Here is an 18,396-nt window from a genome sequence, read left to right on the forward strand (position 1 = left end):
TAGTAACTTTCTGCGTGTCTTTGCAGGAGGTGGCATGTGGGAAGACTTCTTGGAAGAGGTGGCACCTGAGCTGTGGAGGGAACAGCACTCCAAAGGGTACTCCAGAGGGACCAGCGTGAGCAAAAGCCTAGAATAAGAAAGAAAGATGAGGTTGGGGCCGGGTGTGATGGCTCATGCCTGTAATTCCAGCACTTTGGGAATCTGAGGCGGGTGGATCACTTGAGGTCAGGAGTTCGAGACCAGTCTGGCTGCAATGGTGAAACCTCATATCTACTAAAAATACAAAATTAGCCAGGTGTGGTTGTACATGCCTGTGATCCCAGCTACTAGGAGAGTAGGCTGAGGCAGGAGAATCTCCTGAACCCGGGAGGCGGAGTTTGCAGTGAGCCGAGATCATGCCACTGCACTCCAACCTGGGCAACACAGTGAAACTCCATCTCAAAAAAAAAAAAACACAAAAAACAAAAATGAGGCCGGGCGCGGTGGCTCAAGCCTGTAATCCCAGCACTTTGGGAGGCCGAGACGGGCGGATCACGAGGTCAGGAGATCGAGACCATCCTGGCTAACACGGTGAAACCCCGTCTCTACTAAAAAATACAAAAAACTAGCCGGGCGAAGTGGCGGGTGCCTGTAGTCCCAGCTACTCGGGAGGCTGAGGCAGGAGAATGGCATGAACCCGAGAGGAGGAGCTTGCAGTGAGCTGAGATCCGGCCACTGCACTCCAGCCTGGGTGACAGAGCAAGACTCCGTCTCAAAAAAACAAAAAAACAAAAAAACAAAAATGAAAACAAAAAAGAAAGATGCAGTTGGAAAGGTGACTGAGGCCAGATTCATAGGGCTTGATGACTGACAGGGTGAATCTGATGCTGGCTGAGGAGAAGATTGGACAGAGAGACACGTTCTAGAAAGCTGGCTCTGTCCTCTCCTTGAAGTTTCTTTTCTAAAAATTTTTTTTTTTTTTTTTTTTTTTGAGACAGAGTCTCACGCTGTTGCCCAGGCTGGAGTGCAGTGGCGCGATCTCGGCTCACTGCAAGCTCCGCCTCCCGGGTTCCCGCCATTCTCCTGCCTCAGCCTCCTGAGTAGCTGGGACTACAGGCGCCCGCCACCGCACCCGGCTAATTTTTTGTATTTTTAGTAGAGACGGGGTTTCACTGTGGTCTCGATCTCCTGACCTTGTGATCCGCCTGCCTTGGCCTCCCAAAGTGCTGGGATTACAGGCTTGAGCCACCGCGCCCGGCCTTTTTTTTTTTTTTTTTTTTTTTGAGACGGAGTCTCGTTCTGTCCCAGGCTGGAGTGCAGTGGCGGGAGCTTGGCTCACTGCAATCTCCGCCTCCCGGGTTCAAACGATTCTTCTGCCTCAGCCTCCCAAGTAGCTGGGATTACAGGCGCATACCACCATCCCCAGCTAACTTTTGTATTTTTAGTAGAGACGAGGTTTCACCATGTTGGCCAGGCTGCTCTCGAACTCCTGGCCTTGTGATCCGCCCGCCACAGCCTCCCAAAGTGCTGGGATTACAGGTATGAGCCACCACGCCTGGCCTCTAAAAATGTTTTATGCCAGTTAAGGTTAGCAGTGGAGGGTTGGGAGGGTTGTGTACCAACTTTAGTGACACAAATGTGAGTAAGTTCTGATAACCCACTGCCATCGGGCCAGCCTTCCTTGAAGTTTCTCTTGCTGGGCCTATGGTGTTCACTCAGTGGAGACAGTGTTTGAGAGTTGTAAGAAAAACATTCCTCGGGACTTCAGGAATTTATCAGCAAGTCTTTATTGAGCACCGTGATGTGTACAGCTCAGCACTAAGCACAGGGCAGAAGGCAGGAAAAGCAAACACAGACACAGGGGCTTGCCCTCAAAGAACTTACTACAGTCACAGGGAGGAAAACAGCACATCTTTGTTTGTTTGTTTTTGAGATGGAGTCTCTCTCTGTTGCCCAGGCTGGAGTGCAGTGGAGCGATCTCGGCTCACTGCAACTTCCACCTCCTGGGTTCAAGCAATTCTCCTGCCTCAGCCTCCCAAATAGCTGGGATTACCGGCACGTGCCACCACGCCCAGAAAATTTTTTGTATTTTTAGTAGAGAAGGGGTTTTGCCGTGTTGGCCAGGCTGGTCTTGAACCCCTGACCTCAAGTGACCTGCCCGCCTCGGCCTCCCAAAGTGCTGGGATTACAGGCGTGAGCCACCGGGCCCTTCCTAGTTTAGTACTCTCTACACAGCGTCCACTGCCTCCCATGGGGCTGGGAGCTCAGGGCTGACATCGGGGAGGGCTTCTATTAGCAGGGCCTTGTCAGCACTGGATCCCAGGCAGTCCCATGCGGGTGGCACACATGGGTGCTACTCCAGGAAGGACACAGGCTTTCCCCTGGACCTCCCTACTCTGTAACCTGGGTGACTCTGTCCTGGTTGGGCTTGGCTCTCAGCAGCTAGCCAGGGTGATCTGGGAAGAAAACCACGGTTTCCACATAATTATCGCCATCGAGGCTGGTCCGGTGGCTCACACCTGTAATCCCAGCACTTTGGGAGGCCAAGGTGGGCAGATCACCTGAGGCCAGGAGTTGGAGACCAGCTCGGCCAACATGGCAAAACCCTGTCTCTATTTAAAATAAATACAGAAATAAAAATTAACTAGGCATGGTGGCACACACCTGTAGTCCCAGCTTCTCAGAAGGATGAGGCATGAGACTCGCTTGAACCCAGGAGGCAGAGGTTGCAGTGAGCTGAGATTGTGCTGCTGCACTCCAGCCTGGGTGACAGAGCAAGACTGTCTCCAAAAAAAAAAAAAAAAAAAGCGACCGGGCGTGGTGGCTTACACCTGTAACCCCAGTACTTTGGGAGGCCAAGGTGGGCAGATCACCTGAGGTCAGGAGTTTGAGACCAGCGTGACCAAAATGGAGAAACCCCATCTCTACTAAAAATACAAAAAATTAGCCAGGCGTGGTGGCACATGCCTGTCGTCCCAGCAACTCGGGAGGCTGAGGTAGGAGAATTGCTTGAACCTGGGAGGCAGAGGTTGCAGTGAGCAGAGATCGCGCCATTGCACTCCAGCTTGGGGGATGAGAGCGAGACTTCATCTCAAAAAAAAAAAAAAAAAAAAAAAAAAAAGAAATGTGGACAGCCTTTAGATTGTGTTGGTAAAGGCAGCGAAACGGATCCTCACCTGGAGCCTCTATAAAGAATATCACCCTGGCCTGGTGCAGTGGTTCATGCCTGTGATCCCAGCACTTTGGGAGGCCGAGGTGGGTGGATCACCTGAGGTCAGGAGTTCGAGACCAGCCTGACCAACATGGAGAAACCCTGTCTGTACTTAAAATGCAAAATTAGCTGGGCGTGGTGGCGCATGCCTGTAATCCCAGCTACTCAGGAGGCTGAGGCAGGATAATCCCTTGAACCCAGGAGGCGGAGGTTGCGGTGAGCCAAGATCACACTACTACAATCCAGCCTGGACAACAAGAGCGAAACTCTATCTCAAAAAAAAAAAAAGAGAACATCACCCTGCTGACATCTTGATTCCAGGCCTGTAAGATTCATTTTGGGCCAGGCGCGGTGGCTTATGCCTATAATTTCAGCACTTTGGGAGGCTGAGGCACTAGAATCGCTTGAACCCGAATGGTGGAGGTTGCAGTGAGCCAAGATCAAGCCACTGCACTCCAGCCTGGGCAACAGAGAGAGACTCTGTCTCAGGTGGATCACGTGTGGTCAGGAGTTCAAGACCAGTGTGACCAACATGGTGAAACCCCGTCTCTACTAAAAATACAAAAATTAGCCGGGCGTGGTGGCACATGCCTGTAATCCCAGCTACTTGGGAGGCTGAGGCAGCAGAATTGCTTGAACCTGGGAGGTGGAGGTTGCAGGGAGCCAAGATCGCGCCACTGTACTCCAGCCTGGGTGACAGAGTGAGACTCCATCTCAAAAAAAAGGAAAATTAAAAAATAAAAGTAAATTAAAAATTTTTGAAAGATTCATTTTGGACTTTTAATCTCTGGAATTGTAAGCTAATGGATTTGTTTTATTTTAAGCCTTAATTTTTTTGCAGTAATTTGTTACAGTGACTATAGAAAATTCATCCTAACCCCGAGACTCAGAAACGCAAATGTGGTCTTTCTGTCTGCAGAAATGGGACTCAAGACTCAACCGCAAGTTGACTCAACAGCTGACCAGGGTCAGGGGTTGAAAGTACCAATAATGCCAAATTTCTTTTCCCGGGGATGAGTGTTGGGGAATTCTGCTGTTTTTAAATGTCAGAATTGTTATGGGAAGCAGGAATGGTTTTGGCCAGGCAGAGCAAAGAGTTTCCAAATTTTGGACCAACTCCAATTGATAAGAACTGGCTGCGCAGAGCTCTGTGAAGCGGGAGCAAAGTCTTGAGGCTGAGCCCAGGCTCCCAGGGAAAGGGTGCAGGGATCGACTGGCAGTGTCTGCTCTGGGTGTTCCATGGGAGAGGAGCTGTGTCTGCTGTTCTGGATTAGATGAGTTTCTCCTTCGCTGGCACTGGGTCTGACTCTTCTTCCCTGGGCTTATTAGTACGCCCGAAACAGAGCAAACAATTAATTAGTGAGGGAGGGAGGAAAGAGGAAGGAAGGCAGGAGGAACGCAGCGAAATCGAAGTTTGTATTCAGGGAAGCCAGGACCAGAACAAATGGATGGCCTTCTGGGGTGGGGAGCTTCTGATTGGCCTTTCCAGCATCTCTCACTTCCCTTTTCTGGTCATGGCAACCCCTGTCTTTGAGGATCATCTTAATCTATTCAGGATGCTTATAAACAACAGAAATTTACTTCTCACGATTCACAGTTCTGGAGGCTGGAAATCCAAAGTCAAGATGTTGGCAGATTCAGGGTCTTAAAGACGGTGCTTTCCTAACTGTGTCCTCATATAGCATAAGAGGCAAGAGAGCTCTCTTGGGTCTCTTTTATTTTTCTTATTTTACCTGTATTTATTTATTTATTCTATTTTTTTAATTTATTTAATAGAGGTGGGGTCTCGCCACGTTGCCCAGGCTGGTCTCAAATTCCTGAACTCAAGCGATTCCCCGACCTTGGCCTCCCAAAGTGCTGGGATTACAGGGATGAGTCACCGTGCCCAGTCAATTTCTTTTACATGCCTGTTTGTGCACTGTCTTTTATTTTTATTTATTTGTTTTTTTGTTTTTGAGACAGAGTCTCGCTCTGTCACCCAGGCTGGAGTGCAGTGGCACCATTTCTGCTCACTACAACCTTGGCCTCCTGGGTTCAAGTGATTCTCCTGCCTTAGCCTCCTGAGTAGCTGGGACTACAGGCATGTGCCACCATGCCTGGCTAACTTTTGTATTTTTGTAAAGACGGGGTCTCACTGTGTTGCCCAGGCTGGTCTCAAACTTGTAGGCTCAGGGGATCTGCCCACGTTGGCTTCCCACGGTGCAGGGATTACAGGCATGAGCCATGGCGCCCAGCCTGAGTCTTTTTTATAAGGGCACTAATCCGGCCGGGTGCCGTGGCTCACGCCTATAATCCCAGCACTTTGAGAGGCTGAGGCGGGTGGATCAACTGAAGTCAGGAGTTCGAGACCAGCCTGGCCAACATGGTGAAACACCATCTCTACTAAAAATACAAAAATTAGCTGGGCGTAGTGGTGGGCGCCTGTAATCCCAGCTACTTGGGAGGCTGAGGCAGAAGAATCACTTGAACCTGAGAGGCAGAGGTTGCAGCAAGCCAAGATTGTACCAATGTACTCCAGCTTGGGTGACAAAAGCGAAACTCCGTTTCAAAAATAAATAAATAAATAAGGGCACTAATCCCACTCATGAGAGCTCCACCCTCATGACCTAATCACAAGGCCCCACTTCCTAACACCATCACCTTGGGGGTTAGGATTTCAATCTATGAACTTGGTGGGCAGTGAGCACAAACTCCGTTCATGGCAAGGATCTGCCCCTCCACCATCCATTTGGTGACGGTGAAACTGCCAAACACAGGGTCCTGTCCCCTCTTCTCAGAGGCAGGCCTGTGACTCGAGCTAGGCAACCTGGCTCTCTTTCCCAGAAATTGTCCCTCTTTTTTTTTTCTTTTTTTTTTTTTTTTTTGGAGATAGGGTCTCACTCTCTCACTCGGGCTGGAATGCAGTGGTGCAATCATGGCTCACTGCAACCTCTGCCTCCTGGGTTTCAAGTGATCCTCCCACCTCAGCCTCCTGAGTAGCTGAGACTACAGGTACACACCACCACAACCAGCCAATCTCTAACAATTTTTTTGTAGAGACGGGGATCTCAGCTGGGCGTGGTGGTTCACGCTTGTAATCCCAGCACTTTGGGAGGCCGAGACTGGTGGATCACTTGAGGTCAGGAGTTTGAGACCAGCCTGGCCAACATGGTAAAACCCCGTCTCTACTAAAAATACAAAAATTAGCCAAGCATTGCGGTGAGCACCTATAATCCCAGCTACTCAGGAGGCTAAGGCAGGAGGATCACTGGAACCTGGGAGGTGGAGTTTACAGTGAGCCGAAATCATGCCACTACACTCCAGCCTGGGCACCAGAGACAGACTACATCTCAAATAAAAGAGAGATGGGTATCTCACTTTGTTGCCCAGGCTAGTCTTGAACTGCTGCACTCAAGTGATCCTCCTGCCTCAGCCTCCCGAAGTGCTGGGATCACAGGTAAGAGACACCACACCCAGTCAAAAATTGAACCTTGAGGAGAGACACTCAGAGGGGAAGGGCGAGACTGGGAGTTAGGAGTTACAGCATCTGAAGGCCACATCCTGGCGAGATGGCCACAGATTCAGCCAGTGAAGAGGAAGTGGTGGGGCTGGGGCCAGAACCCTGTCTGTGTGACCCCTGAGACTGAGCTCAGACACCCCTAACCCTGAAGGCACCTCTTTCAGGACCAACAGCCAAAGGCACATAAGCCACTGGCCTGGGAGAGACTGTCACTGGGAATGTCCCTGCTCTCTGAGGGCCGGGCATCCGGCCTCCCTCCTCTCCAGCTCCTCTGTGGTTGAATTCCAATCAAAACCTCCACCTCCATTTCTATTCTAATTAGTCATTTTCCATGGCTGGAAACCGTAAAACTCCATTGATATTAAATCATCTCAGTAGAAGGAAGAACAGGCCAATCATCAGAGATGTTCAATTTCAGAAAGTCTCTTTTTTTGGGGGGTGGGACAGGGTCTCACTATGTTGCCCAGGCTGGAGTGCAGTGATGTGATCTCAGCTCACTGGAACCTCTGCCTCCTGGGTTCAAGCGATCCTCCTGCCTCAGCCTCCTGAGTAGCTGAGATTACAGGTGTGTGCCACCTCGCCTGGCTAATTTTTGTATTTTTAGTAGAGATGGGGTTTCACCATGTTGGCCAGACTGGTCTTGAACTCCTGACCTCGTGATCCACCCACCTCAGCCTCTCAAAGTGCTTGGATTACAAGCGTGAGCCACCGTGCCTGGCCCAGAAAATCTCTTTTTTTTTTTTTTTTTTTTTTTTTGAGACGGAGTCTCGCTCTGTCGCCCAGGCTGGAGCGCAGTGGCCGGATCTCAGCTCACTGCAAGCTCCGCCTCCCGGGTTTACGCCTCCTGCCTCAGACTCCGAGTAATTGGGACTACAGGCGCCCGCCACCTCGCCCGGCTAGTTTTTTGTATTTTTTAGTAGAGACGGGGTTTCACCGTGTTAGCCAGGATGGTCTCGATCTCCTGACCTCGTGATCCGCCCGTCTCGGCCTCCCAAAGTGCTGGGATTACAGGCTTGAGCCACCGCGCCCGGCCAGAAAATCTCTTTAGTCGGGACTTGAGAAAGGGACTGGGGTCCATCTGGTGGGAATGGGAGGGGCGTTCAGGGCCTGCTGCCAGTGAGACCTGGGTTTGTTCCCTCCCGCCAGGCTGGGACCAAGGCAAGTCCCTTCATTCTTTGAGCTTCAGTGTCCTGTCTGTGAAACAGGCAACGAGCACATTTATCTCACAGGGTCCCTGCGAGGCACATTGGGATAACATAGGTGAAGGCCTTAGCACAGTTCAGGGCAAAGCAACATGACTTCTCTCCTCCCCAGGGGCACTTGTACCATGTTGAGAGAAACTAGGTTAATACATCCCTGCCACACATAACTACCGAGTGCCTGCTCTGTGCTGACCACAACACTAAGAGCCTTACATGGGGCCGGGCGCGGTGGCTCACGCCTGTAATCCCAGCACTTTGGGAGGCCAAAGCGGGCGCATCACAAGGTCAGGAGATTGAGACCATGCTGGCTAACATGGTGAAACCCCGTCTCTACCAGAAAAGACAAAAAAATTAGCCGGGCGTGGTGGCGGGCGACTGTAGTCCCAGCTACTCGGGAGGCTGAGGCAGGAGAATGGCGTGAACCCGGGAGGCGGAGCTTGCAGGGAGCCGAGATCGCGCCACTGCACTCCAGCCTGGGCGACAGAGTGAGACTCCATCTCAAAAAAAAAAAAAAAAAAAAAGAGAGCCTTACATGTAGTCCTTTATTTAATTTTCACAGTGATGATGATGATTCTCAGTGCACAGATGGAGACTCTGAGCCCAGACAGGCTAAATAAACTGCTCTCAAGGACACCAGCACTTTCTGCAAAGAGCCCCAGATCCTAACTAGGACTTATGTTGCCTGTGCTGGGAAGAGACCCTGATGCCTCCCTGCTGCAGGAGTCCTGACTGCAGACGTAGGGTCTCAGTCCCCGCCCCAAGAAGCTGTAGGTCCAGTTGGAGGAGAGACACCCACAAGGAACATTGAACTGAGAAGGAAATTGGACTGAGGAAATTGAACTGAGCAGGCAAAGTGGGGCCTCTGCTATATCCAGGGTCTCCAGAGAAAGGACTAGAAGCCACTATCCCAATTCTGAAGCCTCAAGGAAGCAGCAAGTTCCTGGGAGGAAACAGTATCCCACGAGTTTCATCCTCCTCCTGTCACTCTTCTAGGTGGGGATGGAGGGCTCCCCCATGTCCCACACAAACACACAGAAAGGAGAGGCCATGGCAGCACAGGCTCAGAACCTGAAGGGCGTGGGGACATCGCCAGCCCCATACCCTCGTTTTATACACCAGGTAGGGCAGGAACTATGGCAGGTCCACAGAAAGGGGCCAGCAGAAGCATAGCCAGGACGCAGACCTCCTGGGCTGCCCAGTTTCTCCTGGACAGAACATTTCCCTTCCCTAGCAGCTCCCAACGCGGAGCACTGGATTTGGAGTCAGGAGACCTGTGTCTTCTGCCCTCACTCTGAGACCAGCTCCTGTGTAATCATGAGTGAGTGTCTTCCCATCTCTGGGCCTCGGCTTCCACCTCTCTAGAATGAAAGGGTTGGACTCCATCCAATGTTATAAGAGCCAAAGGTTATGAGTTGGTGGCGCCCCCACCACTCTAAGTTTCTTCAATCTCTCCAGGGGCCTCAGAGACCCCAGACAGAAGAGAAACTTGGACAGAGGCTTGGGCGGGGGTGGAGGTGGGGATTCTGAGCCCTGGATCCACCCTCTGCTGAGTGCCGGGCCTACAGGTGGGCAGTCAGAGCAGGCAAGAGCCATCCTCTACCCAGAGGGAATTGGCCTCTCGTGGATGGACAGAGGCCAGAACCCAGCTGGGGTCTCAACCACCCTTCTTTCCCCCACAACCCCATCCCAGGAATGGTGGCATCCGAAGCCAGCCTGGCAAGGGAACTGGTTGTCAAGTGGAGACTTCCTGGAGCTGGGGGCGATGGGAAGCAGGGTGACGGGAAACGTCCTGAGGTTGCTTCCTCCCCTTTTGTTTGGATCTCAGACTGACCTGGGAACCAAATGGGCAGCCATGGGGTATTCTGATTGGGGGGAGTTGGAGGCAGAGAAAGGACCCATCCCATCCCCTTAGGCTGCTTTGCAAGTTAAAATGGCTGTGAAGATCTGTCTCCCAGAATTCTAAAAGCTAAAATACTTTATGAACCACCACCAGACCATTGTGCCTGGAGTGGAAGAATCCCTTTTTTTTTTTTTGAGACGGAGTCTTGCTCCATCACTCAGGCTGGAGTGCAGTGGCGCTATCTCGGCTCACAGCAACCTACACTTCCCGGGTTCAAGCAATTCTCCTGCTTTAGCCTCTGGAGGAGCTGGGATTACAGGGGTGCACCACCACACCCGGCTAATTTTTCTATTTTTTAGAAAAGACGAGGTTTCACCATGTTGGCCAGGCTGGTCTTGAACTCCTGACCTCAAATGATGCACCCGCCTCAGCCTCCCAACATGCGAGATTACACGCATGAGCCACCGCGCCCATCTCGAATCCTTTTTTTAAACTGCAGGTATGGTTGAGTGCGGTGGCTTATGTCTGTAATCCCAGCACTATGCGAGGCTGAGTCGTGAGGATCATTTGAGCCCAGGAGTTCGAGACCAGCCTGGGCAACATAGGAGACCTCGTCTCTATTTAAAAAAAAAAATACCAAAAAACAAAAAGTTGTGTCATGACCCACTGGTGGATCTCAAAATTAATTAAGTCAGTACTCTGAGTAAATCAGAATTTTTTTTTGAGTTGGAGTCTTGCTCTGTCGCCCAGGCTGGTGTAATCTTGGCTCACTACAACCTCTGCCTCCCTGGATCAAGCAATTCTCTTGCCTCAGCCTCCCAAGTAGCTGTGACTACAGGCGTACACCGCCATGCCTGGCTAAATTTTTGTATTTTAGTACAGACAGGGTTTCACCGTGTTGCCTAGGCAGGTCTCAAACTCCTGAGCCCTGGCAATCTGCCCACCTTGGCCTCCCAAAGTGCTGGGATTATAGGCGTGAGCCACCGTGCCCAGCCGTAAATCAGAATGTAATAATGATATGATAACATAAAAGAGAAAATATCAGAACGCACCTGGGTACTAATAGTAAACTGTCTTGGCTGTGTTCATGCCTCTAATCCCAGCATTTTAGGAGGCCAAGGCAGGAGGACTGCTTGAGGCTAGGAGTTAAAATCGGCTTAGGCAACACAGTGAGACCCCATTCCTACAAAAAAAAAAAAAAAAGAGAAAGAAAAAATTAGCCGGGTGTGGTGGTGTGTGCCTGTAGTCCTAGCTACTCCAGAGGCTAAGGTGGGAGGATCGCTTGAGCCCAGGAGTTCAAGGCAGCAATGAGCCGTGATTGTGCCATGGTACTGCAGCCTGGGCGACAGAGTGAGGCCCCAACTCTGAAAAACAAAATAAATATAACAAAATAAAATGGTCAAAATGGCCTGATGCAGTGGCTGGAGCCTGCAATCATAGCTACTTGAGAGGTTGAGGCAGGAGAATCACTTGAGCCCAGGAGGTCGAGGCACCACTGAATTCCAGCCTGGGTGACAGGGTGAGATCCTGTCTCTTTAAAAAAGGAAAAAAAAAAAAAAAAGCAAACTGTCTCATGTTGTGTGTTCTGCCAGGTTGTGATGTAATGTATTTCTTACTCTGGGTCACAGTCACAAAACCTTGAAATGTCACTCACTGGCTTGGCTCATGCCTTTAAGCCTTTGTTCACCAACAGGGGAAAGTGAACCAGCACACAAGGCCCTTCCGGTCCTGCGGAGCTCACTGCCTTCCTCAGCTCCTGGCCCACACTTCCGACCACACACTCGGGCCACACCCTTGGGGGCCCCACCCCAGCAGCTGCCCATGTTCACACCTCTTCGGTTATTTCAAATTCCTCCTCTCTCGGCTTGATGCCCAACACTTCCTTCACCCAAAGAGGTCCTGTTCAAACGTCACTTCTGGCCGGGTGTGGTGGCTCACGTCTGTAATCCCAGCACTATGGGAGGCCCTGAGGCAGGCGGATCACCTGAGGTCAGGAGTTTGAGACCAGCCTGACCAACAGGTGAAACCCATTTCAACTAAAAATACAAAAAATGAACCGGGTGTGGTGGCACGTGCCTGTAGTCCCAGCTACTTGGGAGGCTGAGGCAGGAGAATTGCTTGAATCCGGGAAGCGGAGGTTGCAGTGAGCCAAGATTGAGCCACTGCACTGCAGCGTGGGTGACAGAGGTAGACTGTGTCTAAAAAAAAAAAAAAAAAAAAAAAAAAGGCCGGACGCGGTGGCTCATGCCTGTAATCCCAGCACTTTGGGAGGCCGAGGCAGGAGGATCACGAGGTCAGGAGATCGAGACCATCCTGGCGAACACGGTGAAACCCCTGTCTGTACTAAAAATACAAAAAAAAAAAAAAAAAAAAATTAGCTAGGCGTGGTGGCGGGTGCCTGTAGTCCCAGCTTTTCAGGAGGCTGAGGCAGGAGAATGGGGTGAACCTGGGAGGCGGCGGAGCTTGCAGTGAGCGGATCGCACCACTGCACTCCCGCCTGGGCGACAGAGCGAGACTCGTCTCAAAAAAAAAAAAAAAGTCACTTCCTCTGCCAATCATATCTTCTCCAACCCTGAGGGACCAGGCACGATGACCCCTTTACCCTCTGAAACAATTGGTCTGTATCAGGGTCTGGCAGAGGGAGGGGAAGTTGGCCCCTCTGATTTAATGGATGAATCAAGAAAACGTGTGAATGAGCCATGGATTCATGCGGATGGGGCCTGCAGCAGAGGCTTGCTGTGCACCTACTAGGCGCTGTGTACCTCACAAGCCACTGGGGACATCATACCACGAGAATAAGGCCACTTTCCCGAATAAGGCCACTTTCCCCAAGGAAAGTGGTCAAATGTGGGAGCCAGGTGTGCAAATTCCCACCCCAGGGTGATAACAGCCCCAATAAAGGCACATGCAAGGAGGCCCTTCGGAGCTGGATAACACTGTTATAACAGTGTCACCAAGCAAAGGTCTAGAGCAGGGCTGAGTGAGGTGGGGGGGGGGTCTTCCAGGCAAAAGGCAAAAACTCTCTTGGTACTGTGTAGGTCTTCCATAGCACGTGCCACATTAAAAGAAACATTTGCCTGGCGAGTGGCTCGAGTCTATAATCCCAGCACTTTGGGAGGCTGAGGTAGGTGGATCGCTTGATCCAAAGAGTTCGAGACCAGCCTGGACAACATGGCAAACCCCGTCTCTACCAAAAAAAAATACAAAAATTAGCCAGGTGTGGTAACCCATGCCTGTGGTCCCAGCTACTCGGGAGGCTGAGGTGGGAGGATTGCTTAAGCCTAGGAGGTCAAGGCTGCAGTGAGCCATGATTGTGCCACTACACTCCAGCCTCAGTGACAGAGTGAGATCCTGTCTGGAAAAAAAATAGAAGAGAGAAAGGAAAAATTTTATTTTACATTTATGTATTGAGGGCAAGGACCATACCTGCTGGGCTGCTCACCATTGCTGAGCAGGATTCCTGGTGTGGCATCCCAACACAATAAATATTTACTGAATGGATACCCAGGAAACTGCAAAGGGTTCAGGCTGGCCTGAGAGTAAAGTGAAAGAAGGAAGTGGTAGAAGACCCCAGAGGTCTGTGGCCCCAGAACCTGGAGGGCACCTGTGGGCTGGATCTTTCTTCTGCAGGCACTGGGGAAAAGTAGGAGAGTTTATTTTATTTAATTATTAATTAATTTTTTGAGATGGAGTCTCACTCTGTCACCCAAGCTGGAGTGCAGTGGTGCAATCTCAGCTCACTGCAACCTCTGCTCACTGGGTTCAAGCGATTCTCCTGCCTCAGCCTCCCGAGTAGCTGGGATTACAGGCATTCGCCACCACGCCCAGCTAATTTTTGTATTTTTAGTAGAGACGGGGTTTCATCAGGTTGGCCAAGCTGGTCTCGAACTCCTGACCTCAAATGATCCGCCTGCCTCGGCCTCCCAAAGTGCTGGGATTACAGGTGTGAGCCACCGCACCAGGCCGGTAGGAGGGTTTAAACAGGAAAGAGACAAGCAGTCAGATTCATAGTTTAGAAAATCCTCAGGCCAGAACTGGTGTTTGGGTGGATGCCTGGGGTGGGCATCTGGAAATCAGGGACAGGGGGCAGTAATAACCCAGGCGAGGATACTTGAGTCTAGAGGCAGCCAAGTGGGGCGCTCTGGCGTGGAGGAATTCATGTGCTGCAGGTGTGTGCCGCCGAGGCAGAGCTAGGCTGTGGAGCTGCCAGAGGCTCAGAAGCCTCCTTCTCAGATCTCTCCCCTTCTGGCCACAGATGGGAAGGAAAGAGGCACTCACCCGATCCAGCGTGGCAGTACAGTACCTGCCTAACCTGTCACTGTTGGGCGTGGTGGCGTATACCTATAGTTCCAGCTACTGGGGAGGCTGAGATGGGAGCAGCACTTGAGCCCAGGAGTTGGAGGCTGCAGTGAGCTGACAGCGCCACTGAACTCTAGCTTGGGCGACAGAGCGAGACCCTGTCTCTAAAAAAAGAAAAGAAAAATTACAGGCCGGGCATAGTGGCTCACACCTGTAACCCCAGCACTTTGGGAGGCCGAGGAGGGTGGATCACGAGGTCAGGAGTTCCAGACCAGCCTGGCCAATATGATGAAACCCCGTCTCTACTAAAAATACAAAAATTAGCCGGGCATGGTGGTGTGCGCCTGTAGTCCCAGCTACTTGGGAGGCTGAGGCAGGAGAATAGCTTGAACCCGGGAGGTGGTGGTTGCAGTGAGCCGAGATCACACCACTGCACTCCAGCCTGGCAACAGAGCGAGACTCCGTCGCAAAAAAAAAAAAAAAAAAAGAAGATAAGAAGAATTACATAACAGTAAGCAACCTAGCTAGATTTGAACCAGGCCATGCAGCTCTAAAGCACTGACTTTTGCGGAGCTGCACTCCGCATTGTGGCATAGATTTCTTTTCTAAAGGTGAGTTCAACGCTGGGCACTTAGCAGGCGCCCAGTGGGCTGCGCCCTCCTGGAGGAAGGCTGATTTCTCCAACCCCAACTCCTGGCTTGTGGGTGGGTAATCCAGCACATTCTACCCACCCTGGCAACCAAACTTTGTGGCCGAACAAGCCGTCCGCGGCTTGTTCCGCTGGTCCCAGGCTCCTGCGCATCCGGACGCGATGAGGAGCAGGTGCGCAGGGCCGGGGTGTGTTTGAGGGGATCGTGTGTGCCTGGGCGGCCTCCCCGCGGACGGCGGACTGGGCCGGGGCGGCACTTCCTGGCAGAGAGGCGCGGAGGGGCGTGGCTCTGGAGAGGTGCCCTGGCGGGCTGGCGGGCTGCGGTGAAAGGCGGGCGGACGCAGGTGACGACAACCGCTCCATAAAGGGCGCAGCAGTCCGACGCTCGCCTTATATGGGCAGGCTCGGCGCGGGAGGGGCGGGGCCGGGCGGGCCGAGGGCGGGGCGTCCTACCCAGCGGGCCCCGCCCCTAGGCCCGGCCTAACACCCGCGGGGGAAACTTCTCTGCGAGCGTGGAGCCTCCCCAGCGGCGTTCCCAGGTCCCGAGAGGGGTCCCTACCTAGGCTAAGACGAACGACGGGCTCCACGCTGCAGGGGCTCGACTTGCAGAAACCCTGGGACCTGCCTTCCCCAGGGGTCTGCCTTCCTCAGGCCCTGCTAGGGCACTGACTCGGCTTGTGCTGTGTGGCGTTTTTTCCTTTACCCCACGTGGGCCGCAGGTCCTCCCTAGGTAGCCGAGGGAAGGTCCTTTAAGTGAGCTCACCTTGGAGCCCACAGATAACCAAGCCTGCGCCTGCCCGCTACATGGCGAGGCTTCCCCAATCTGGTCAGTCCCAAGCAGGTGCCTTTCTCTAACTGGCACAAAGGAAGTCTCCTAGCCAGGCTGAGCCCAAGCCTCGCTAAACATGAGCCGTGGATCCATCGGAAGTGTTTGGCTAACTGGACCCTTCTTGGCCAGACAAGACTTTAACCCTAAGAGGAAGCTGCCAGCACGACGCAGCCCACCATATTCTCCCTCCAAGCTCTCTTCATAGCCCTGGTCCTTAAAAACCCAAATCTGTCCAATTGCTACTTGCCGTCCACTCGTTAACAGTACTCCACTTCACAGCCTCCCCATCACCTGAGTGTCCTCCCTGGGCTCAGCGCACAGGGCTCTGTGAGTTTACAGTTACCCGGTTGCTGTTCTGTGCCTCCCAACCTTGCACCTGCTGCTCCCTCCTGGAAAGCCCTTTCCTTGCAGGCTCCCAGACACGTGCTCATCCTTCAGAGAGATACTTCTTAGTGTCCTCTTCCTGACATTTGTAGTGATTACTTAACCTTTCCAAGCATCAGTTTCTTCATCTGCAAAATGGGGGTAAAATAATCCCCACCTCACTGTGTTATTGTGAGGATCGAATGAGTTAATGCTTGTGAAATGCCTGGCATATAGTAGCTGCTCATGAAAAACTCGTTGTTGACCAAATTCCTCTTCCTGTGCTCTAATTGCTCATGCAGTGTTGTGAGTGCCAGGAGGTCCGGCCTCTTCCTTTTCCAGCTATGCATACCCGGTTCCTGGCACATATATAGGTCTTGAACCAGTGTTTTTGACGACTGAATGAATTTCAGGCAGTAGGGGTCAGGGAGATAAAAGACCCCTAACCGCCATGGTCATCAACCCTCACATCTGCCGGGATGTAGGGCATTCTAACTCTCCCTCTTCAGTTGCACAGAGCTTCATGACAACTAGGAGGGACACAGGATGGATATGGACCCCATTTTCCAGATAAACCTATGAGTGATTAGAAGTGAGGTAACTTCCCCATAGTTACACAATGAGTGGAAGAGTCGGCACCAGGGTGACCAACATGTACTTCTGTTTTGTTCTGTTTTTTTTTTTTTGAGACAGAATTTTGCTCTTGTCGCCCAGGCTGGAGTGCAGTGTCGCAATCTCGGCTCACTGCAACCTCTGCCTCCCAGGTTCAAGCAATTCTTCTGCCTCAGCCTCCCAAGTAGCTGGGATTACATGTGTGAGCCACTGCGCCCAGCCCAATGTGTACTTCTTAAATTTTTTTTAGCACTGAGAGTTCCACGTCTCAGGAATCTCTTTAGGCTCAGGCAGCCGGGATGGTTGGTCACTCCAGATCAAGTTCCAAAGGTTAGTCTCTGAGGACCATCACCTTCCGACCTCCCCTGCACCTGTCCCATTATTCCCAAGTATTTTACTGAGTTCCTGAATGGGACACAGTGCTCTCCAGCCCAGAAGGTCCAGCGGATTTTTAAAAGTCACACTCTTTCTGATTCCCCAAAAAGTTAGACTTACAGCATAGTAGCGATGGGGGACAAGGACATTAGAAGGGCACTGAGGTCAGGCGTGGTGGCTCACACCTGTAATCCCAGCACTTTGGGAGGCCGAGGCGGGTGGCTCACTTGAGGTCAGGGGTTCGAGACCCGCCTGGCCAACATGGTGAAACCCCATCTCTACTAAAAATACAAAAATAAGCTGGGCGTGGCAGCACGCACCTGTAGTCCCAGCTAGTTGGGAGGCTGAGGCAGGAGAATCACTTGAACCCAGGAGGCAGAGGTTGCAGTGAGCTGAGATTATGCCACTGCACTCCAGCCTGGGCGACAGAGCAAGACTCTTTCTCAAAAAAAAAAAAAAAAAAAAAAAAAGAAGCCCCGATAGAAGTTTGCTTCACTTTGACAGGGACTCATGGACCACTCCTGCACCAGGCCCTGGGCCTGGGACCAGGAACTGAGAGAAGGCTGGCCCCCACCTTTGGGACTCCAGCCAGGTTGGGGAGACAGATGTGTAGACACAATGCCAACAGTTTGGTTCCTTGATGGCTGGAGAAGGGAGTGATCAACCACGGTTTCTGAAGAATCGCCTCCTGACGTGGCCACTCACCAGCTGACCTCAGGCCTGTCCTCTCCTTTGGTTGGGCCTCGACCTTCTCTGTGAACTCAGGCAGTTGGAGCTGGTCCCTGAGGGAAGCTCGTGACTTGAGGGGAGCTGAGTTCTGGGAAATACATCCTCTGGAGAGGAGGCACCAGAGGCCACGCATGCCTGAGTGAGTGTGGGGGCGCGCCCTGGCCTCACTAGTCAAACACCAACTTCATCTTCCCAGGCTACCCTGGCCGAAGCAGCCCTGGCTCCTTCCCTGCCTGCCTCATCCTCCCAGGCCACTGTCCAGGAAGCTGGCCTCTCTGCCTGTTCCCCACAGCCCCTGGGGGTGGGGCCAGAGTCGGGCAAAAAGGGCCTGGGCCTGGCCCAGCAGAGCCCCTGCCACTCCTTCGGAGACTCCTGTTCTTGTGGGCTGAGAGCTGCAGTCCTGCAGCCGGCCTGGCTGTGGCTCAGTGGTCAGGGCCAAGTGCAGAGCAAACACTGTGCCCACTGGGCAGCCATTTCACAGTCATTCCCAGGTTGCATGGGGTCCCCAGCCGGGCAACTAAGTGCAGACGTGAAACAAAGAACTTTCCGAGATCAGGGATTTGACCCTTGGAAAAGAGACTCACTAAGGGAACTGCTTCCTGTCACTCCTCAATCACCACTTTGAGAAATAATGTTCTCTCCCTCAACCTCACTGCCAGCCTCAGTCAAAAGCAACCCGAGGACTGGCAGTGGGAGCTCAGGGCCACCTTGAGATTCTCTGCTCTCGCTGCTGGCTGAGCCCAGGCAAGGCTTCTGCCCTCTCTGGGCTTCCATTTTCCTCTCGTGCTCCAGACTTGCTAGCTTCCTTC

The sequence above is a fragment of the Macaca nemestrina genome, chromosome 15 (genome assembly GCF_043159975.1).
Source record: "Macaca nemestrina isolate mMacNem1 chromosome 15, mMacNem.hap1, whole genome shotgun sequence".
In the NCBI taxonomy this organism is placed as follows: domain Eukaryota; kingdom Metazoa; phylum Chordata; class Mammalia; order Primates; family Cercopithecidae; genus Macaca; species Macaca nemestrina.